The following is a 23,572-nucleotide window of genomic DNA, read 5'->3' as shown; positions in this document are numbered from 1 at the left end:
TTTTTATTGTTGAAATGGAAGTGATCACCGGTGGTCATCGAGTCCATTCCCCTTTTTCCAGGAAGGTTCATCCTTTCATTTCAGAGGGAAGACTACCTTCTATGATTCAATTTCTTAAAATAATCTCAGAAATTGTTTAAGGAGAAAAAAAAGAACAAGACCCTGATATTGTATCTTAGACTGATGTATTACCTGGTAGAATAAATGAAGAAAAGAAAAGAATATCTTAATTGGAGTTTGCTATTTAGTGGCTGGAGACAGCTAACCTTAATAAATAAAACAAGTTCACTGCTTTAATTTGCTATTTCAGCTAAATCATTTGTTTGTGAGTAAACCATTTTAAGCCTTCTGTAAAAATCTTATGTGGATTAAAATATGTAATCCAATTCCCAGGGCCACTTTGATACTTCTTTGTGAGGAAGCAAAATTTTTCTGCCGAAAATTCCTGAATGCCCCAGAAGTTTCATCCACATAATTGCTCTAACATTTCATTTTATGATTCAAATGAACCCCTGAACAGCAAATAAACGGGTGTAACTCTTTGTTTTCATTTGTACAAATGTTAGGATGGGTTTTGACCCTTAGAGAAATTCCAAGAGGCTGACTCCCAAGGAGATAGTTGAAAAAGAAGTTTTGCCCTAACAGGGCCTGAAGCAAAGTCAATATTTTGTTCTTGTCCTTGGCTTCTTAGGTCAAAGAATCCCTCTCTTTGAATCTCCCAGAAATCTTCTTCCTTACCTCAACCCTTCAACAAATTTGAAGGTTTTCTCTGAATTCCTTGGGCCTCCACATCAAGTTGTGCAGGGTAGTGGGCAAAGGGATTCTGCTGATTCAGTTCAATTCATTTCAATTGTATTTATTGAGCACTTAATGTATGCAAAACACTGTACTAAGTGCTTGGGAAAGTGCATTGCAACAATAAAGAAACATATTTCCTGCCCACAGTGAGCTTACAGTCTAGAAGGGGTAACGATGTTGGTGACTTGAAATGAGGGGAGTAAGGAGCAAACTCTCCCTCATCACAATGTGCCGGTTAAAGTCCTTCTTTCTGTCAGTGTGTCTCCATTAGTAATCAAGGAAGAGGGAAAAGAGAGACATAAATCAATAAAGATATACAGAAAGGAGGGAAGGAGGGAAGGAGATAGGCAGGGTGAGAGAGAAGGAATGTGAGTGTGTCTGTGTATTAGTGGGTGTATGTAGGTGTAGAAAATAACTTACAATAAAAACTGGACGTGAGAGTTCAAGGGGCAAATCAAATATCAGGTTGAAATTATTCAAATGAATCCATCTGTGCCTATTCCATTCTGGTGGCAGCTACCTTTTCATCCGTTAATATTCAGGGCAGCTAACTAGTACCCTTTTTTAATCGTGTTCATTAGCTTTTGTTGCAGATAGCCTGTAGAAAGTTAAGGGGCCCTGAAGCTGGAGAATCTAGATCAATTTTCCCAGAGACTGGGGCCCAGACATGCTTCCTGATTGAGCACGGGTTGGATCCTGGGCATTACCCACTTCACTTTTCCCCCACCTTGTCGGGGGGTGGGAGTGCTGCCTCATATCAACCTGGCAGCAGGTGGAGGAACAGGGCAGGCAAGCAGCAGTTGTGTTGCTACCAGGGACCTGGAGGTGAGGTTGGGGGCTGTCGAGGTGAGTGGTTCTTTGATTGCCTGCTGATGCTAATTTAACATCCAATTTTAGGTTTGCTCATGAATAATTCTGGCAAAAAAGTGAATTTTCTACAGAAAACCTCCTTTTGGAAAGGATGCCTGGTCTAGGAAACTGTTGCCTGTTGCTCCCAAAGAATGGAGGAATAATTTTTCTTATAAAAATGAACTCCTGGACTACAAGTAGTTCCAAAACATTGGGTTTTGAGCTGCACCACCACCTGGCTAATGTTTGTTCTCTCTGTTGTCTGCAGGGCCTCTGGCTCTCCTCTGTGAGTTAACCATCCTAGTCAGAAATCATGGGCAGTAGAAACAACGTGACTGAATTCATCCTCCTGGGACTGTCTCAGAAGCCAGAGATGCAGAAAATTCTATCTGTGATGTTTCTGTTTGTGTACCCTCTGACTGAGGGAGGGAATATGCTCATCGTGACTACCATCATCACCAGTCACAGCCTCCTGGGCTCACCTATGTACTACTTCCTGACCTTCCTATCCTTTTAAAACACCTGCTTTGCCTCAGCCATCACCCCCAAAATGATCGTAGACTCTCTCCAGGAGAGGAAAACCATCCTTTATGAAGTCTGTAGTTCATTGTCGAATATTTCTTTGCCGGGGTGGAGGTGTTTGTGTTCACAGTGATGACTTCTGACCACTACGTGGCCATCTGTAAGCCCCTGCACTATGTTACCATCATGAGCCGGCAGACCTGTGGTTGGTTGGAGGGGCTGGCCTAGGCCGGGGTTTCTTGCATTCGATGATTCAGTTCCTCTGTATTGGTTTTCATGTTGGTTTGGATTGGGAGACCTCAAATAATTTCTTCTCTGACCCTCTAATGCTTTCTTTAATCCCTTAACTGTTAACTGTTTAACAGGAATCCCAAGTGTTGAGAAGGAGAAAGTAAGACTAGCATGTTTTCATAGTTTCTCCAGTTTAAAAGTGTTTAGACTCTTGTGAGTTGTGACTGTCAGTTTATAACTGGGAAGAGTTAAGATGGGAGAAATGGTGTCAGATCAGTGTCGTGCATGATTGGGCTGGTCGACTACACTATCATGTAGTGTCTTGGAAGACGGGAAGGCAACTGATGATTCAATAAATTGTATTTATTGAGTACTTACTGTGCGCAAAGCATTGTACCGAGCTCTTGGGTAAATACAATAGGGTCAGTAGATACGTTCTCTGCTCACAAAGAGCTAACCCTGATTGACTTGAAACAATCCTAGTCCACAGCTTCCTATTCCACCATCTCTTCAGAGAGCACTCTGTCATTCTCAACTCCAGGCTAGGTACTACTTCTCTTGTTTACTGTCAAGGGCTTAACCCAGTGCATTTCACTTAGTAGGTGTATGTTTTATGTTTTTATTGTTTCATCTTTAAATATCTGTGACTAATGCTTACCCCTACTCATTTTTAGATTGAGAGCCCCTAGAGGGGAAGGGACTGTGTCTAATTCTTATCTCAAGACATTCTCAGGAGAAGCCACGTGGCTTAGGAGAAGAGCACAGGCTTGGGAGTCAGAGGTCGTGGGTTCTAATCCTGGCTCTGCCACTTGTCAGCTGTGTGACTTTGGGCAAGTCACTTCACTTCTCTATGCCTCAGTTACCTCATCTATAAAATGGTGATTAAGACTCTGATCCCTTTGTGGGATAACTTAAATTACCTTGTATCTACCCTACTGCTTAGAACAGTCCTTGGCACAGAGTAAGTGCTTAACAAATACTATTATTATTATTATTATTATTATTATTAGTAGTAGTAGTAGTAGTAGTAGTAGTAGTAGTAGTAGTAGTATCTTTGTGTTTTTCCCAGCCCCTTAGTACAGTTCTTTGCAAAAAGTAGTTGCTTGAAAAAGCTACTGAAGGAATAGAGGAACAGATGCTATTATTAACTTAGGCCTATCCTATCGCTCAGTGAAGAGTCCAGGAGAGGACTCAAGGAAAACTGCACTATATACCCTCAGTTGCTTAGAGATGGGATCTTATTCAATAACTACTGGGAAGTCAAAAGAAATAAAAGGGCAATAGAGAAGAAAGTCCAACCTTCCTTGATTGGGTTGTTTGGTGTTTTCCTCCAAATTCAGAAGTTGCTGGTTTGTTTTCTACCAAAATATGTTGAGTCCATTTGTGATGCTGAGGAAAATCACAAGTTCTCCAAGGGCATGTCTTGCATCAGGACATATCCCCCCAACCACCAACTATAGTATTTTTTTTTATTTGCAGCAATTCATAGCACTTATGGATATAGTTTTGTGTACTGTACTATTTTCACACTTGTTTATCCTCATCTATCTTTCCATTCCCTTGCTCCTCCTAACTGTAAATTAACTTGTGTCTCTCTGCTCCCTTTGATTGGAAGCTTTCTGGAGTGTTGAAGTTTAGTCTCGTGCTTCTTCCTTACTTTTCTGAGTGTTTAATACAATGCATTGCCCAGTTAGCCAGGACTGTTCCCCAGTCTTTGGTATTTGGGTATTTTCTTTAACAATTATTTAAAATAGCCTACCAAAAAAATTGAAAATCTCCCCAAGGCCAGAAGCTCATTCTTAAATGATGACCTTGGGCAAGTCACTTAACTTCTATTTGTCTCAGTAAACTCATTTGTAAAATGTGGATTAGGACTGTGAGCCCCCTGTGGGACATGGATTTTGTCTACCCTGATGGGTTTGTATCCACCCTAGGGAAGATACAGGGTAGATACAGTGCCTGGCACATAGTAAGGACATAACAAATACAATAACTCCTCCTCCAACCGGCCCCCCAGCCCTCCTCCAAAATAACAACCTGCTACTACTTGTATATCACTCAAGTTAGCTGAGAAAAGAAGGGAAAGGTGATGCTGTACTGTATCAGTACAGGAGAGGGAAAGGAGAGGGAGATTGACTTTCCAAGACCTGACAATATATTTCCCTCCTATGGTTTGCTTAGACACTCATCTGTTTTGGATAGTTAAGTCAGGGAAGGGCGGGGATTAAATAAAAGGGCATTCATTCATTCACCCGTATTTATTGAGTGCTTAATGTGTGCAGTAAGCAGAGCATTTACTCTTTACAGCATAAAACCATCCCACATTTCTCCACAATGAAGAAAAATGGTTTGAAGTTTATGAGTCCTGATCTTTCGAAACTCCATTCCATTTTGTAACAAATTACTGATGAGCAAACCCCAGGGTGAATAATAGTGATTCTAGATTTAGTTTTATCTCCTAGTTAGACTTCCTGATCAGAGTCTTCTCCCTGTCCACTGTTCCATCTATCAAATCAAAGTCCACTCTTCTAGGAAAGTGACCTTGATTAAACTTAGAATTTGTTAATCAACCCCTGGACCTCCCCTGGCAGTGTGTGAGGGGTGGGGGGTGGGGGAGGCAGGGGAGGGAGGGTGTTAGAACTTGGGGAGCACGGAACTCTGCTTCTAGGGCCTTCAAATAATAATTATGGTACTAGTTAAGCGCTTATTATGTGCCAAGCATTGTTCAAAGCATGGACCTCCTGGCATTGACTTAGGGACTTTCCAGGTAGGAGAAAGGGCAAGGACTGGGCTGTTCACTTCTCCTTCTCCACTACTTGGAATTTTTTTTTCAAGGTGTGGACTCTCTTAAAACATTAACAGCAATAGCAATAAAAATTGCAGTATTTATTAATGCCAAACACTGTACTAAACACTGGAGTAGATACAAAATAATCCAGTTAGAATCAATCTGTGAACTTCATGGGTCTCACAATCAAACTCGCATTGCAGGTCCCATTTTTGAATCCTAATCTCATGCTATTGTGGGAAACAGGCACATGGGTGAGCAGCTTGAAGATTCAGCAGAATGCCTGCTCATGTTAGGAATTAGGCAGCTCCGCAGAGCTAAAACGACCAAAGTACTGTGTCATGACTTAGAGGACTTGGGGGCTTGGGAGGATTTGAGTCGATCCACAGGATTTGGATGCTAGAAGTATGGGAGAGCATAGTGTTACTGAAACCCCTTCAGGTTGTGACTAAACGAACAATGAATGAGTGTAGCTCTACCAGGCCTGAAGCAAAATGACCAGACAAACTGATTCTGGCAACATGGTCCCCAACGTAAGGCTGGATTTCTCCATCTTCTTAAATAATTTCAAGACAGAAAAACCAAAGCCATCTCCTTGTTAGAAAGGTTAGCACTGAAAGGGAAGAGGGAGCATCTCAGCCAATTGGAGGGGTCCTGCTGGGAGGGAGATGTGTCCCTCCATGCTGGGATGTATGATATGCTTGTTCTGGTCTTGCTCCACTCCTCTATGGAGAACCTGTAGAGTAAGTTTATCTCAAGCTTGCCACAAGTGAAGAGACGAACCAGAACGAAAGCTGTGTTCCCAGTCTCTGCTGAAGGAAGAGTTTGAAGTTAATGACAAAACTTTGAGAAGCAGGGTGGCCTAGTCAAAAGAGCATAGGCCTGGAAGTCAGAGAATCCAGGTTCTAATCCTGGCTCTGCCACTTGTCTACTGTGTGACCTTGGGCAAATCACTTAACCTCTCTGTGCCTCAGTTTCAAGGATTTAGACTGTGAGATCTACATGGTACAGGGACAGTGTCCAATCTGATTATCTTGTATCTACCCCAGCACTTAGTATAGTACCTGGCACTTAATAAGCACTTAAGGCATACAATTTAAAAAATAAATCTCAGAGGGAAGAGTAGAAAAGAAGACTGTGGGCAGAGTGTGTAAAGGACAGATTAGTTATGGGGATTGGGTCAGTAGTCTGTTGGAAAAAAGTAGGCAAGGGCCACCACTGTGATGGCCCCAGTCTGGGAGGTGAGGGCTATTTTCCCAAGACTCAGGAAGGTCGATTCTGGGTACCAAGTTGAGTCTGGATCTTGATTTAGCCCTGGTGCTTATGGTCAGGGGATCTGTACTTTCAAAGTGCTTAGTACAGTACTCTGCACACAGTAAGTGCTCAATAAATACGTTTGAATGAATGAATGTGTGCCTCACACAAGGTCTGATAGTCTCTCTTCACAACCCATCAAAGGTCCATCTCTATCTTGAGCTTCAAGAATCTGGGACTTTATCAAGGCCCTTGGGAGAAGTTCATCTGTGTGTGCCTCTCTCCCGTCTGAATCAGTCAGTCAATCATATTTATTGAGCACTTACTGTGTACAGAACACTGTACTAAGTGCACAGGAGAGTAAAATACAGTAATTAAACAGACACATTACCTGCCCACAATGAGCTCACAATCTAGATGGAGAGAAAAACATTAATATAAATAAAATTACAGATAAGTGCATAAGTGTTCTGGGGGTGGGAGCAGGGATGGATAAAGGGAACAAATCACGTCGACCCAGTAGGGAGTGGGAGAGAGGAAAGGAGGGCTTAGTCAGGGAAGTCCTCTTGGTAGAGATGTGGCTACAATAAGGGTTTGAAGGTGGAGAGAGCAATTGTCTGTCAGATATAAAGAGGGAGGAGGTTCCAGGACAGAGGCAGGATTTGGGTGAGAGGTCGGCCATGAGATAGATAAGATCTAAATACAGTGAGTAGGTTGGCATTAGAGGGGCTAAGAGTGTGGGCAGGGATGTAGTAGAAGAATAGCGAGGTGAGGTAGGAGAGGGCCACGTGAATGAGTGCTGTTGGTAAGAAGTTTCTATTTGAGTGTAGAGAGTTTCTCTCTCCCCACACATCTGCTTCAGAGGCCAAGTTGTGACTTATCAGAAGCAAGTTTTTCGTCAGCTCTGGTGAACCTCCTGCTAATCAGTTTGAGTAACTTCAAACTCAGCATTTCTGTAGGTACCCATTATTCGCTAAACTGCAGCTGCAGCTCTTTGGGAAATTGCAAGGCTCAATCAATCTACTGTGTGCAGAGAACTATACAATAGATCAAATGTTCTCTGCCGGAAGGAGCTTATACATGTAATGGGGGAGTCGGAAGGACATAGATATTTTCCAATAGTGAGAGCAGAAAGAAGAACCAGGATGAAATTGGTTCTTATCTCTCAATAAGATGAGAGATTAATATGCGGTGGAAGAAATAAGCAATGTGTATAGATTATTGTATATCACCAAACTATATATTGATACATGCATTGTGTTGACTTGTGTTCTCCCAAGTGCTTAGTACAGTGTTGTGTACACAATAAGCTTTGGGATGGAAGAACTTGGATAGGAGCCTTACTTGGGATAGGATTCCTGGAGAAGATGAAATAAAGGAGGGATAGGTGGAGAGCTGTGTCTGGTACATTTCATAGGGGAAGGGGTTTCAGGCCACATGAGTAGTGTGAATATTTAGTATAGTGTTCAAGGGCTTAATACAGTGTTCTACACCCAGTAAGTGCTCAGTAAATGCCAATGATGGACTGAGCAAGTTTCAGGAATATAAGTGTGCTCACGTTGCCCTTCACCTGTACTTAAACAGACCAGGTGTGTAGAATCTTGAATTTTCTGGTGGACAGAAGGGCTGTGATTGGCTTTGAATTTAGGAATTATGGGAGGACTGGTCAAATCCATAGATACTCAGATTACTTAGGTTTATGGGTGCTGAGGTGGACATGGTTCAAATTAAAAACCCCTGGAGTACCGTCATCCTCTTCAATGTAAAACTGTGTTTTCTTCACAAGTTGATTTACCTGTAACTGTCATGTGTACAGGTGTTTGCTTTGGAGGCCTGCATTAAAGCAAGAAAAAGACATAAGGATATTTGTGGAATAATTTCACGAAAGCTATGAAGTATTTTTACATCTGAAATCTGATGTGACAAAGTTTATTTTTTAAGTAATGTGTTTGATTTAAAAAGCACTTAAAATAATTTGATGAACATTTTTGAAGAAAGTAACTTATTCAATGACAAAAACTGTTGAAAAGGAAACAATTTCAGGGGCTCCAGAAATTGGGGCCCTTGTCTCTCCCACTGGACTCTAAGTTCATTATGGAGAGGGAATGATTCTGCTAATTATATTGTACACTCCCAAGCTCTTAGAACAATCAATCAATCGTATTTATTGAGCGCTTACTATGTGCAGAGCACTGTACTAAGCGCTCTTGCAAATAGTAAGTGCTCAATAAATACCACTGATACACTGATTACTGCTGACCCCAATTCAGCACAGACTGGCAGTTTCATCTCCTCTTTTATGCCCAAGGTGGTGCTTTGTACCCTGAGTTGGCTGAAAAGATATCTCCAACTGAAAGAACAGAGCCCGAAATTATTTCTCTAGAACATGATGTAATCAAGGTAAAATGAGATCGTGTGCTGTTTTGGCCAGTCTCCTAAGTCCTTTGGTAACTCACAGCCTTCTCTCTGATCTCCCATCCTCGTGTCTCTCCCCACTTCAATCCACACTTCATGCTGCTGCCCGGATTGTCTTTGTCCAGAAGCGCTCTGGGCATGTTACTCACCTCCTCAAAAATCTCAAGTGGCTACCAATCAATCTACGCATCATGCAGAAACTCCTCACCCTGGGTTTCAAGGCTCTCCATCACCTCGCCCCCTCCTACCTCACCTCCCTTCTCTCCTTCTACAGACCACCCCGCCCCCTCTGCTCCTCTGCTGCTAATCTCCTCACCGTACCTTGTTCTCGCCTGTCCTGCCATCGACACCTGGCCCACATCATCCCCCGGGCCTGGAATGCCCTCCCTCTGCCCATCCGTCAAGCTAGCTCTCTTCCTCCCTTCAAGGCCCTACTGAGAGCTCACCTCCTTGAGGAGGCCTTCCCAGACTGAGCCCCTTCCTTCCTCTCCCCCTCCTCCTCCTCTCCATCCCCCCCATCTTGCCTCCATCCCTTCCCCACAGCACCTGTATATATGTATATATGTTTGTACATATTTATTACTCTATTTATTTATTTATTTTATTTGTACATATCTATTCTATTTATTTTATTTTGTTAGTATGTTCGGTTTTGTTCTCTGTCTCCCCCTTTTAGACTGTAAGCCCACTTTTGGGTAGGGACTGTCTCTATATGTTACCAACTTGTATTTCCCAAGCGCTTAGTACAGTGCTCTGCACACAGTAAGTGCTCAATAAATATGATTGATTAGATTAGATTAGATTAGATTAGATTAACCCAGAATTTTTAAGTAAGTCTTAAAATGTCCATCTTCTTGTAAGTGCTTAACAAATGCCATTATTATTATCATTATCATGCTAAATGTGCTTGCCATTCTCAAAACCCAATCTTCTTGCTTATCTGCTAAAATCCTCCTCCTCTTTTCACTCTGTCTCTCCTGAAGAAGTTGTCAGCCATGGAACTAAGTTCAACCTTCGGGGATTTTCCTGATTTCTGAAGCTATCAAAATCATTATTTGTCATGTCTAAACCTGGATTTCTCTGGGGAAACTGCTCATTAGTATCACTATCATGACATGCTGTAATCTTGTCTTTCCACATACTTCTCCCTCACTGTTTCTCCTTCATAGACTTCTGTTTCTCCTTAGTTAAGGCAGATCTTTTAAAAAAATATATAGTAGTTGTTATCTGATTACCACCTGCCAGACAATGTACTAAGCACTGGGGTAGATACAAGATAATTGGGTTGGACATAGTCCCTGTTCCATATATGGCTCACAGTCTTAATCCCCATTTTACAAATGAGACAACAGAGGCCCAGAGAAGTTAAGTGACTTGGTCAAGTTCACAAAGCAGGGAATTGATGGAGCCAGGATTGGAATCCAGGTCTTCTGAATCCCAGGCACGGATTCTTTCCACTAGGCCATACTGCTTCTCTTGCATATTTGTTCCAAGAGAAGAGAATCATGCCATTCAACGGATGATTGCTTCTTTCCAATTCATTCTTTGCTGGAACTGAGATATTAGTAAGTGAGTTCCTTGATGCTCTGGATATCTCTGCTAATTATAATTGGCATCTATGAGAACTACTATATTTACATTGGGCAATAGGGCAACATAAGCTAGATTCAAATTTATTTGAGAAATCCAGTTGCATTACAATGACATTTTGCCTTTCAAATTGCTTTCCACAGGGGGCTTGGCACTCCCCCACTACCAAAATTCCTGGGTTCCTGGGGGCAGTTCAGGGCCCTACCACTCTTCAGCTAGACACCAAGATTCTTTTTTTAAAATGGTATTTGTTACGTGCTTTCTATGTGCTAGACACTGTACTAAGAGTTGGGGTAGATACCAGCTAATCAGGCTGGACACAGTCCATGTCCCACATAGGGCTCACAGTCTGAATCCCTATTTTACAGCTGAGATAACTAAGACACAGAGAAGTGAAGCAACTTTCCCAAAGTCACACAGCAGCCAACTGGTGGAGCCAGCATTAGAACCCAGGTCCTTCTGACTCCCAGACCCATGCTCTTTCCACTAGATCATGGTGGTTGTTCTCCTCTCCCTCCCTTCCCCTAGGAACGATTTCTTTTTCAAAATAGAGAATATTGGAAAGACTGAGGCATTTGGGACTGGGTGGCTCAGAGGAGTGGTGAGATGAGACATGAAAAGTAATCTTTTAGTGTTGGTCCTGGTTTTACATTTTTTCCACCTGTGTCTTTCAATCAATCGATATTGTTTGAATGTTTCCTGTATGCAGAACATGTACTAAGAACTTGGGAAAGAACAATGCAATAGCTTTGGTAGGCACAATTCTTGTCCACAAGGAGTTCAATGTCTACAGAGAAGGAGCATGGCTCAGTGGAAAGAGTATAGGCTTGGGAGTCAGAGGTCATGGGTTCTAATCCCAGATTCGCCACTTGTCAGCTGTGTGACTTTGGGCAAGTCACTTAACTTCTCTGTGCCTCAGTTACCTCATTTGGTAAATGGGGATTAAGACTGTGAGCACCATGTGGGATAACCTAATCACTTTGTATACCCCTAGCGCTTAGAACAATGCTTTGCACATAGTAAGTGCTTAATAAATATCATCATTATTATTATTATAAAGGAAGACAGATTATAAAATACATTTCTTCCCTTGTTTAGATTCTTACTTTTTTGAGTGGCAGTGTCAGAGTCTGAAATTATCTATATTTTCTTCCTGGAACTTAATATTATAATTCATGCATTTCTAGATGCTTAATTAATATTGTTATTGATTATTGAATGGTTTGTGAAAATCACAAACTCTTTTGAGAAATGTGGGGAATTCAGTGAATTTGATTTTGAATTATCCAGGTAGCACCATACCAAAATAAATTGGCATTTTCAGGTCAGAGATAAATCCTCTTGCAATATTCAGAGAGGTCTACACAGTTATACAGAAATTCAGATGGAAACCCTCCAAACCTAAATTTTGTCTGAATTGCTCAGGTAAATTGATAGACAAGTGGATTTCTTTGTTTTGAACTGTCTGAATTCACCAAGTGACTTTTCTCTACTTCACCTTGGGTTTGGCAAAGTGATTAAATCAGTAACTCAAACTTCATTTTGGAGGAAAAGTGGGACATTTAGGCCTGGATTTTCCTGGCCAATTATCTGAATAATTCCTCTTCTGTTTGTAGAATGATGCATTGTTAATGGAAATTAACTAATGTTCCATTTTAAAATTCATCAGCAATGTCAAAAACTGAAATTCAGAGTCTGGTAAACCCAATCAATGCAGATCCCTACAAAAACATTTTTTTTTTTAGATACCACTAGATCATCCTGAACTACAATCCTTTTTCTGAACCAAGCTCAAGCTCTATCCACCTGTGCTGATAGAAGTTCTGATTGTGCTGGGTTCAGATGCCTGTGGCTCTGTCTGTATCAGTAATCTCTAATTAGAACAACAACCTGGAAAGAGCATGAGCCTATGAGTCAGAGGACTTGGGTTCTATTCCCAGGTGAACTTAGACTAGTCACTTCATTTCCCTGTGCCTCAGTTTCCTCATCTGTCAAATGGGGATTAAGTCTATGAGCCCTATATGAGACAGGGACTATGTCCACCTGATTATCTTGTACCTACCCCAACGCTTAGAACAGTGCCTGACATACAATACAAGGTTAACAAATACCATAAAATAAACAAAAACAAAACAAAAAGTACCTCTATCTGAAGCAACAGAATTTGCCCCAAATTAGTTTCCACATCTAAACCTGGGATTTTGAAAGACTAATCCCCACTTGATGGAGACAGATGTAGCCAACATCGAAGTGGGATGTAATCTAGAGTCCCTCACAATCATAAATTTGATTTTTAAAAGGACTTCAATTTACTATTTTTTTGGTATTTACTAAACACTTTCTCTGGGCTATGTACTGAGCTAAACACAGGCGTAGATACAAGCTCAGATTTAGTTCCTGCCTCAGGATCCAAATCCAGGAGTCCAGGGAGCATCAAACCTTAGCCTGATTTTGGTAAAGAAAGAAGTTCATCTCTTGAGGAAAGATCTAATCAGATGGAATCTATGTGAATAGGGGTTATCTGTGTCCTTCATAAATGATCACTCATCAAAAGGAGGTCAAAAGGTGGTATTTATTTAGTGTTCACCTGTGCAGGCCACTGTACTAAACACTTGGGCGAGAGTGCAATACAACAGAGTTGATAGACACATCTCATGCCCACCAGGAATTTGCACTCTAGTTGGAGCAACAGACATTAAAGTAAATTATGGATCTGTACCTAAGTGCTGGTGGAGCTAGAAGGTAGGTGAATAAAGGGTACAAATCCAAGTATGAGGTGACATAGAAGGGGGAGAGAGTAGAGAGAATGAGGGATTTGTTGGGGAAGATCAGAATTTTTTTTCTACTCTCCCAAGGTGAGTATGCTAGAGGCCATTTTCAAGAGCGCTGCTGCCTTCCTTCCTTCCTTCCTTCTTCCCTCCCTCCTTCCTTCCCTCCTTCCTTCTTTCCCTCCCTCCCTCCTTCCTTCCCTTCCTTCATCCCTCCCTGCCTTTTTCCTTTCTTCCCTCTTTCTCTCCTTCCCTTCCTTCCTTCCTCCCTTCCTTTCCTCCCTCTTTCCTTCCTACAGTCGTATCTATTGAGAACTTAATGTATGCACAGCACTGTACTAAATGCTTGGGAGAGAACAGTATAACAGTCATATCCCCTCCCCACAATGAGTTTATTGCTCTTGAATGACTTTTTCAATCTACCTTTCTTGTCCCACAAGTCCTAAGTATGCTAAATGGGGCATAGGGTATCTCATCTCAACCCCTAGACAAATCCTTCTAAGTGTCAAGCTCCTAGAGTATGATCCTAAACATTAAAAATGAAATTCTCAGAAGGTGGACCTTCTTTTTCTCTGTCCTATGCAAGAGGAGAAATTCCCAATCAAAAGGAAATCTCCTTGGAGTCTTTGGGGTTTCCTAAGCTCCTTTGAATAGGAGGTAATGATCATTGATGCATCAGGTTGATTCTTGCCCTGTCCTGTTGGTGATTTAGCTTGGTTACTGCTTGGATAGCTGGTGTCTCTATGTTGGGCAATCAGGCATGTTGATGCTCAGTCATTAGTTTTTTGTTTTGCTTTGTGACAGTTTGCAGCACAAATCTCTTCTTTATTTTGAAAAATACATAAGAACCTTCAGAATATTCGTTCATTCATTCGTATTGAGCGCTTACTATGTGCAGAGCACTGTACTAAGCACTTGGGAAGTACAAGTTGGCAACATATAGAGACAGTCCCTACCCAACAACGTGCTCACAGTATAAAAGGGGGAGACAGACAACAAAACAAAACATATCAACAAAATAAAATAAATGGAATAGAAAATATGTAAAAGTAAAATTAATAGAGTAATAAATCTGTACAAACATATATACAGGTGCTAAGGGGAGGGGGAGGAAGTAGGGCAGGGGGATGGGGAGGGGGAGAAGAAGGAGGGGGAGAGGAAGGAGGGGGAGAGGAAGGAGGGGGCTCAGTCTGGGAAGGCCTCCTGGAGGAGGTGAGCTCTTGGTAGGGCTTTGAAGGGAGGAAGAGACCTAGCTTGGCGGTTGCGTGGAGGGAGGGCATTCCAGGCCAGGGGGAGGACGTGGGCCAGGGGTCGATGGCGGGACAGGCTAGAACGAGGCACAGTGAGGAGGTTAGCGGCAGAGGAGTGGAGGATGCGGGCTGTGCTGTAGAAGGAAAGAAGGAAGGTGAGGTAGGAGGGGGCGAGGTGATGGAGAGCCTTGAAGCCGAGAGTGAGGAGTTTTTGCCTGATGTGTAGGTAGATTGGTAGCCCCTGGAGAATTTTGAGGAGGAGAGTAACATGCCCAGAGAGTTTCTGAACAAAGATGATCCGGGAAGCAGCGTGAAGTATAGATTGAAGTGGGGAGAGACAGGAGAATAGGAGATCAGAGAGGAAGCTGATGCAGTAATCCAGTCGGGATAGGATGAGAGATTGAGGATGAGGATGAGAACCAGAAGGGTAGCAGTCTGGATGGAGAGGAAAGGGCGTATCTTGGCGATGCTGTGGGGGTGAGACCGGCAGGTTTTGGTGACGGATTGGATGTGGGGGTGAAAGAGAGAGCAGAGTCGAGGAGGACACCAAGGTTGCGGGCTTGTGAGACCCGAAGGATGGTATTGCAATCAACAGTGATGGGAAAGTCAGGGAGAGGTCAGGGTTTGAGAGGGAAGATAAGGAGTTCAGTCTTGAATATACTGAGTTTTAGATGGCAGACAGACATCCAGATGGAGATGTCTTGAAGGCAGGAGGAGACACAAGCCTGAAGGGAGGGAGAGAGAGCAGGGGCAGAGATGTAGATTTGGGTGTCATCAGCATAGAGATCATAGTTGAAGCCGTGGAAGCGAATGAGTTCAGCAAGGGAGTGAGTGTCGATAGAGTACAGAAAGGGACCAAGAACTGACCCTTGAGGAACCCCTACACTAAGGAGTTGGGAGGGGGAGGAGGAGCCCGCAAAAGAGACTGAGAATGAACGGCCGGAGAGATAAAAGAAGAACCAGGAGAGGACAGTGTCTGTGAAGTCAAGGTTGGATAATGTGTTGAGGAGAAGGGGGTGGTCCACAGTGTCAAAGGCATCTTAGAGGTCTAGGAGGATTAGGATAGAGTAGGAGACGTTGGGTTTGTTAAGCAGGAGGTCATTGGTGACCTTTGAGAGGGCAGTTTCCATGGAATATAGGGGACGGAAGCCAGATTGGAAGGGGTCGAGGAGAGAGTTGGCCTTGAGGAATTCGAGGCAGTGTGTGTAGACGACTCTTTCAAGGAGTTTGGAAAGAAATGGTAGGAGGGAGATAGGACAATAACTAGAAGAGGAAGTGGGGTCAAGAGAGGGTTTTTTTAGGATGGGAGAGACGTGGGCATGTTTGAAGGAAGAGGGGAAGGAACCAGTGGTGAGTGAGTGGTTGAAGATGGAAGTTAAGGAGGGGAGGAGGGATGGAGTGAGAGATTTCATAAGATGAGAGGGAATGGGGTCGGAGGCACAGGTGGCCGGAGTAGCATTTGAGAAGAGGGAGGAGACCCCACCTGAGGATACTGCTAGGAAGGATGGGAGAGTAGCAGAGAGTGTTGAGAGCCGGGGTGTTGGAGAAGGGGGAGAAGTGACTTTGGGGAGCAACGATGCTGTTATAGCTCAGATTTTAGGAGTGAAGGGCAAGTGTATAACTATAGTGTTTGCTTCTTTCTGAGAGCAGGGGGAAAAGGATCTTAGAATAACCCTCGGCATTTGCTGAGAGACCATTCTTTTCCAGCTTTGCAAAGAGCCCCGAATGAGCTCAGAAAGGAGCAGTGGAAAAGCTGAAAACCCATTCCTTGAAGCAAGGTTTGCTGGTGAGATTTTCAAGGAACTAACTTTGTTAAAATGGGAACATTAAAAAATGCATTTTTAGGTTTTGAAAATGGTCTCTTTGTAGTTTAGTATGAGGCAGTAGAGGGAGGCAAAGAATCCAAGAACCAAAGACACAATCTATCAATTGATCATTTTTACTGAGCACTTACTATGTGCAGAGCACTGTATTAAACGCTTGAGAGAGTATAGTAGGACAGAATAGTGGACACACTCCCTGCTCATTTCTTTGCAGTTGAATATGGTTCAGCACAAGGTCTCTTGATGTATGTTTGAAATAAAAATGGCATCTGAGGTCCTAGAAATACATTCTCCACTTACAACCCGAAAGCTCATAACGAGGGGAAAAATTGGAGCGATCAAATCCAGGCTTGATTTTCTGTTGGGTTGTATAGAGTCACTGACTGGAAACCTTTTGAAACTGAAATCACAAGTCATGGAGAAGCTGATGGTTGCCTCGGCCACTGTTTCCAGTAACTATTCCCACCTCCATCCCTTCCACCACACCTAGAAAGTCATTAGGACATTTTAGGTACAATAGAATAAGTTTTAACTGTACTATTCATTTATACACCATTTTTGTAAAACAGATACTTTTATGGGTGATACACCAAATAAGGCCTGCTTTGCTGTAGTGAACGGAATTACACTCTTACCAAGCAGGGGTCTATAAACAATATATTTCTCTGGGTTTAGCTGATGTAATATATTGTAGTATTTCACAAAGCCACTTTGCTCTCTTCTAACTCTCAGTGCATTGATTTACTTTAATCACTTTTTAACTGGGTTCAACTCTGTCCTAGATTGTTCAGGAGACTGCAAACTGAGTGGAAAGTAATATGGGGCTAAACTCACAGTAGAATGGCCTACGGGAAAGGGCTTGGGCCTGGGAGTCAGAGTTCCTGGGGTCTAATTCTGATCGGGCCACTTGCTTCTGTGTGATGTGAGGCAAGTCACTTAATTTGCTTGTGCCTCAGTTTACTCAACTGTGAAATGGGAATGAAATGGGAATGAAATACTTCTTCTTTCTCCTATCTAGACTGGAAACCCCGTGTAGCACATGTACCATGTCCAACCTGATTAACTATTGTCTACTCCAGTGTTTGGAACAGTGCTTGGCACATAATAAGTGCTTAACAAATACCATTGTTGTTATTATTATTATTATTGCTATTTTAATGAGGCATGATTTGCAGGAGCCACAAGTATCCATACAAAAAGGGAGATCTGTTTTAATCTATATAGAGGTCTGCGATGCACTTTAAGTTACTTTGCCAGAGAATCATGTCATGATAACGAACAATGGAGCTGTGGAAAAATTGCTATAATTTAGGATTCATTTTAGGAATTAAAACGACTCAAATGGATGTATAATCCATATCAACGAAGATGAAAAGGAAGCAGACAGAAGGGCTAGAAATCTGGGGGAAGCATTTGGAATAAACAACTGATGTGCTGAATAAGAAGGTGGTGAAGGACATGAGGTAACCAGAGCAACAGTTAACAAAGACCATTATTTGGTTGTTATTTCCGCAACATGTGCATTGTCTGTATTAATCCATATGTGGCAACAAAATCCTACATCTGAAAATATCCTGTGGGGAAGGCTCTTTGACCACAGTTTCTGGCCTGAAAACCAGACAAAGCAAGTCTGAAATAGTGCTGATGGGTTGGTTATGAGGTAGAATCCAAGACCACATCATCATCATCATGAATCATATTTATTGAGCGCTTACTGTGTGCAGAGCACTGTACTAAGCGCTTGGGAAGTACAAGTTGGTAACATATAGAGACAGTCCTTACCCAGCAGTGGGCTCACAGTCTAAAAGGGGGAGACAGAGAACAAAACCAAACATACTAACAAAATAAAATCAATAGAATAGATATGTACAAGTAAAATAAATAAATAAATAAATAGAGTGATAAATATGTACAAGCATATATACACATATATAGGTGCTGTGGGGAAGGGAAGGAGGTAAGATGGGGGATGGAGAGGGGGACGAGGGGGAGAGGAAGGAAGGGGCTCAGTCTGGGAAGACCTCCTGGAGGAGGTGAGCTCTCAGTAGGGCCTTGAAGGGAGGAAGAGAGCTAGCTTGGCGGATGGGCAGAGGGAGGGCATTCCAGGCCCGGGGGATGACGTGGGCCGGGGGTCGATGGCGGGACAGGCGAGAACAAGGTATGGTGAGGAGATTAGCAGCAGAGGAGCAGAGGGTGTGGGCTGGGCTGTAGAAGGAGAGAAGGGAGGTGAGGTAGGAGGGGGTGAGGTGATGGAGAGCTTTGAAGCCCAGGGTGAGGAGTTTCTACATTTGGAAGAGAATACTACATTTGGAAGAGGGTTTATATTCAATGGATTCATCATCATCAGGCTGAGCAGCAGGTTTCTGAAGAGGGATAATAGGTTTCTCTCTTCAGCATAAATCCCTGAAGATTAGTATCACAAAGTGTGAATGCTCAGTCAGTCGAAGGTATTTATTGGTATTTATTGCTTACTGTGTGCAGAACACTGTACTAAGCCCTTGAGAGACTGCAATGCAATGGAGTTGGTAGATACCTTCCCTGCCCTTAAGGAGTTTACAGGCTAGTGAGAGCTCACAGGGTCTTGGCTCTTGCGATTTCTCCACCATTGTTTGAGTCTCACAGGGGAAAGACAACATCGAAGAATCAATAGACCCAGCAGTTTCTATTCACCACCCTGGAAATCATCGGGGGAGACAACGAATAACAGCAGAAACAGGAATCTAATTCAGTCAGAAGTCTAAATTAATGAGTTCAAAGTTGATTTAAGAGAGGTTAAATTCCATTTTCTCTCCTGGATATTTTCAGAGAAATCTGTTCTCACTACCAAATAAGAGAGAAAGCACTAACATAGCAACGGCAGGCTTTAAATGAGAGGATAAGAAATAAATAGTGGAAAATAAATAGTGATGACAACACTGCCACTAATTTATCAAAGGGGTTTGGCTTTCATGGTATTTGTTTAGGGGTTTACAATCTGAACCATGATTTTAACCTTTCTAAATTTTGACTCTTTTGTTAACATTCTATATAGGGAACAAACATTTGGTGCTAATATCTTCAAGCCATGAGTACCTGACCCACTTGAGATATAATTTATACTCCTTTATCTTAGAATTATCTTGAGACAGTGCAGCAGTAGTGATTTTCTCCAGGTTTTCTGATTATGAGACACGATGGTATTAAGTGTTTTCCCATTTTACATGGCATCAGCCTTGAATGGGAAGCAGCACGGCTTAATGTAAAGGGCATGTTCCTGGGAGCCAGAGGACCCAGGTTCTAATCCCAGTTCTAACAATAGCCTGTTGTGTAACCATGGGCAAGTCACTTTAATTCTCTGTGTTTCAGTATCCTCATCTGTAAAATGGGGATTCAATAACTGTTCTTCCTCCTACTTAGACTATGAGCCCCATGTGGGGCAGGTACTGAATCTAATCTGATTAACTCATATCTATGCAGGAGCTTAGATGGTCCTTGACTGATACTTAACAATGCAATAACAATAATAATGATATCCTGCTGTATTCATTCATTTAAGCAAATTTATTTAATTACTGCCTGCAATATAATAAGAGGACAATTGTACAATAGAAAGAAACATTTGTCTTGGTATCTAAATTCAAGATTCTTCATTTTCTTGATCAACATGGCCGTTAGGTTTTTTATTCTATCAAAAGAGCAATTATAATGAATAATGCAGAAGGGCTATTCTTCCCCGTGTGTCTAAAAGAGCTCATTCTCTCTTGTACACACAAAGAAAAACCTTCCTTTTTTCTCTTAATCCTGCCAGAGGATATCAGTCTTCAGTCTTGAACCCGCCCTGCTTACTGTTCAGTGGTCATGAGCTGAGGCTCTGCTTCCTTCATGTTTGTGAGGCAGAAGGCTCTGCGTTGGGGTGGGGGTGGGGGCATTCCTGGTCTCTCTCCACACAGGAGTGCTCTAGTGATGGAGCTTCCTTATCTGTTCTCTGAATAACTGTGGGCCCCATTGATTCAGGAGTGTAGCAGGTACATACAAAGCTGTTCTTGCACAGAAGGAATTAGGTTCATTGCTCTAATAATAATATTAATAATAATAATTGTGGGATTTGTTAAGAGCTTACTATGTGCCAAAGACTATTCTAATCTCTGAAGTAGATACAAGATGATCAGGTTGGACACAGTTCCATGCAGCTTTCAGATTTAGAGGAAGAACAGGAATCCCTAATTTACAGATGAGGAAACAGAGGCACAAAAATGTTAAGTTGAGTAGATTGATCTACTAGAAATGGCCTGGGTTTTAATACAGGTTCTGCCCATTGCCAACATTGTGACCTGGCACAAGGAATAATAACAGTAATAATAATTATTAATACAAATTAACTAATTATTTTCAATTAATTAACATCATAACATAATATTCTCTGTTATTTATAGATTAATGCATTTTTGTACTACTAATATTTGTATTGTACAAAAATATATACTGTTATAATATTGATTATTTTAATATATAATCAATTATAATTATTAATATTAATTTGGTATTTGTTAAGCACTTACTATGTACCAAGCTTTGTACTAAATGTTGGGAAAGTTCTGATTAGGCACAATCCCTGTCCCATATCAGGTAAACAGTCTAAATAGGGGAAAAACAGGTACTCAATTCCCATTTTACAGATGCAGTAATTGAGGCTCAGAGAAGTGAAGTGATTTGCCTAAGGTCACACAAAAGAATATGGCAGAGCCAGGATTAGAAGCTAGGTCCTTCTGATTACCTCTCCTACTTTTCTTGCCTGAAGCTTTGGCTCAGATGCCTGTCAGAATGGAAGAGGTGCAAACATGACCTTTCTAAACAGGAGGCAACCTTTAATGATGGTAACCCTTTAGTAAATGAAACCGAAAAATACAACTAAAAAGATTCAGGATTCTGTCCCCTTGATAACTGTGGTTTTCTTCCCTCAGGAACTGTGAGTCTATCTACATTACAATCAATAGTGTCATTTCTTTTGTACCATTCTAAGGAAATTAATATCCTCCTATGCACTTTGCCATTTAATTAATCCATGGAAAATATAAACAATGTCGTCGAATTTGAGCTCTTGGCACTTTCTTAAAACATAAAGGGCCGAAGGCATGTTTTGTGATATTTTTCCTTTTCTATGCCATCATCCTTCTGGGAAACGTCCTCATCATGCTGTCTGTCTGTTTTGGAAACCTCTACAGGTCACCCATGTACTTCTTACTCAGTCATCTGTCTCTGGTAGATCTTTGCCACTTCTCCATCACACCCCCCAAGATAATTAAGGACCTGATCTCTGAGAGGAAAACCATCTCCTTTGAGGGGTGTATGATGCAACTTTCTGGTGTCCATTTCTTTGGTTGCACTGAGATCTCCCTCCTTACAGTGTTGGCCTATGATGGTTACGTGGCTATCTGCAAACCCCTCCATTACATGAACATCATGAACCGGTCTGTGTGCTCATGGGCACATAGGTTGGGGGCTTCATCCATTCCATCATTCAGGTGCCCCTGGCTGTCCAGCTGCTCCTCTGGGGCCCCAATGTGATCGATCACTATTTTTGCGATGTCCATCCCACGCTGAAATTTGCCGTGCCAACACCCATGTCGCTGATGTTGTAGTCACGGCCAATAGTGGGACGATCACTTTAGGAAGCTTTCTCATCTTGTTCTTCTCTTATGCCATCATATTGTGGAACCTGAGACAGCAGAGCGAGGAAGGACAGCAAAAAGCTCTCTCCACCTGTTGTTCTCACCTCACTGTGGTCATCATCTTCTCTGGTCCCTGTACTTTTATGTACTTGAGATCGGACAACACCTTTGTGGAAGATAAAATGGCTGCCACATTTCATACCATCATCACCCCCATGTTGAACCCTCAGATCTACACCCTGAGGAACTCAGTGGTAAAGAATGCCATGAAGAAGTTATGGAAGAGGAAAGTGGCTTTGAAAGAATGAATTAATAAGCCACATGTTTGCATTTTGAAGGTCTAATTGGGCTTCAAACATCTCTTAGGAGCCTAAAGTTCAATTCACCTTACAAGGTCCTGCCCATACTTAGCAATAATAATAACTCTGGTGTTCGTTGGGTGCTTACTATGCGCCAAGTACTGTACTAAGTGCAGGGGTGGATATGAGGAGATCGGGGTGGATACAGTCTTCTTAATCGCCATTTTAGAGATGAGGTAGCTGAGGCAAAAAGAAGTGAGATGAGTTATCCAAGGTCACATAGCAGCCACGTGTGGGGGACTGGGATGAGAACCCAAGTACTTCTGACTGCAAGGTCTGTGCTCTATCCACTGCTGCTTCTCTATCAATGCCCCCTCTTGTTCCTTCTTTCTATCCGCACCATCTTCTAGCACTCCCCATACCCTTAAAGTAAGAGAAAAAGGAGAATAAATGCAGCAAACATCCCCAGAACGGCCCCACTATCACAACTTCATGTAACAGGAAATTCAAAGGGGACACAAATGGACCACAATAGGCATTCAATTTCTTTTTAGTTTCTCCATTTGGTTCTCATTATTTGGCCTTAAAATCATTTTAGGCCATGGGACTCAAGTGTTCTATCCAGTCAAGAGCATACAGTGCTGTGCAAGCTAACAGTGATATGGGGAGAATTCATTCATTCAATCGTATTTATTGAGCCCTTACTGTCTGCAGAGCATTGTACTAAGCGCTTGATGACAAGTGGAAGAAAAATGGAAAATAAAGAAAGTGAAGTGACCCACTTTATGGCATTGATTAAATAAGGTATTAATGACATTCTATGCGTTGAGCACCTAATTCATTCCAAAGTGAACAGAATGTCCTTGATGGGGCTCACAGTCTGAAAGGCAGTTAATTTATAGATGAAGAAACTGAGGCACAGAAAGAATGGGTGATTTACCCAAGCACACACAGCAGGACAATAATGGAACTAGAAATCAGAACTCCTGATTCTCCACCTTATGCCCTTTCTACTAGGTCTTGGTGCTTCCATGCTGTCTTCTCTAAAGAACAAGTGAACACGTCTGAGTCATGACTCAATCAGCTGCAAAAATGGAAAAAGCAAAAATATGCATCCTGGATTGCCCACCCACCAGTAGTGTGTGACTCTGTTGGGTGACCTTGCAGTGTCCCCATTTTGCAAATAAGAAAACTAAGGCACAGAAAAGATAAGTGATGTGCCCAAGATCATACAGCAGATGAGTGGTGGACCTGGGATAAGTATCCAGGCTCTGTGACTCTTAAGCCCATGCTCTTTCCACTAGGCCATGATTTTATTACAAACAAAGACAAACACT

The 23,572-nt window shown here is 42.2% G+C and overlaps 1 pseudogene; it reads left to right on the top strand.

Moving 5' to 3' along the window:
• Window positions 1–1,960: 1,960 nt before the first annotated feature.
• LOC119925397 lies at window positions 1,961–22,244 on the top strand (annotated as a pseudogene).
• Window positions 22,245–23,572: the final 1,328 nt, after the last annotated feature.

This window comes from Tachyglossus aculeatus, chromosome 3, assembly GCF_015852505.1.
Source record: "Tachyglossus aculeatus isolate mTacAcu1 chromosome 3, mTacAcu1.pri, whole genome shotgun sequence".
Classification (NCBI taxonomy): domain Eukaryota; kingdom Metazoa; phylum Chordata; class Mammalia; order Monotremata; family Tachyglossidae; genus Tachyglossus; species Tachyglossus aculeatus.
Note: the sequence above shows the minus strand (reverse complement) of the source record. Positions and strands in the feature narration are given on the sequence as shown.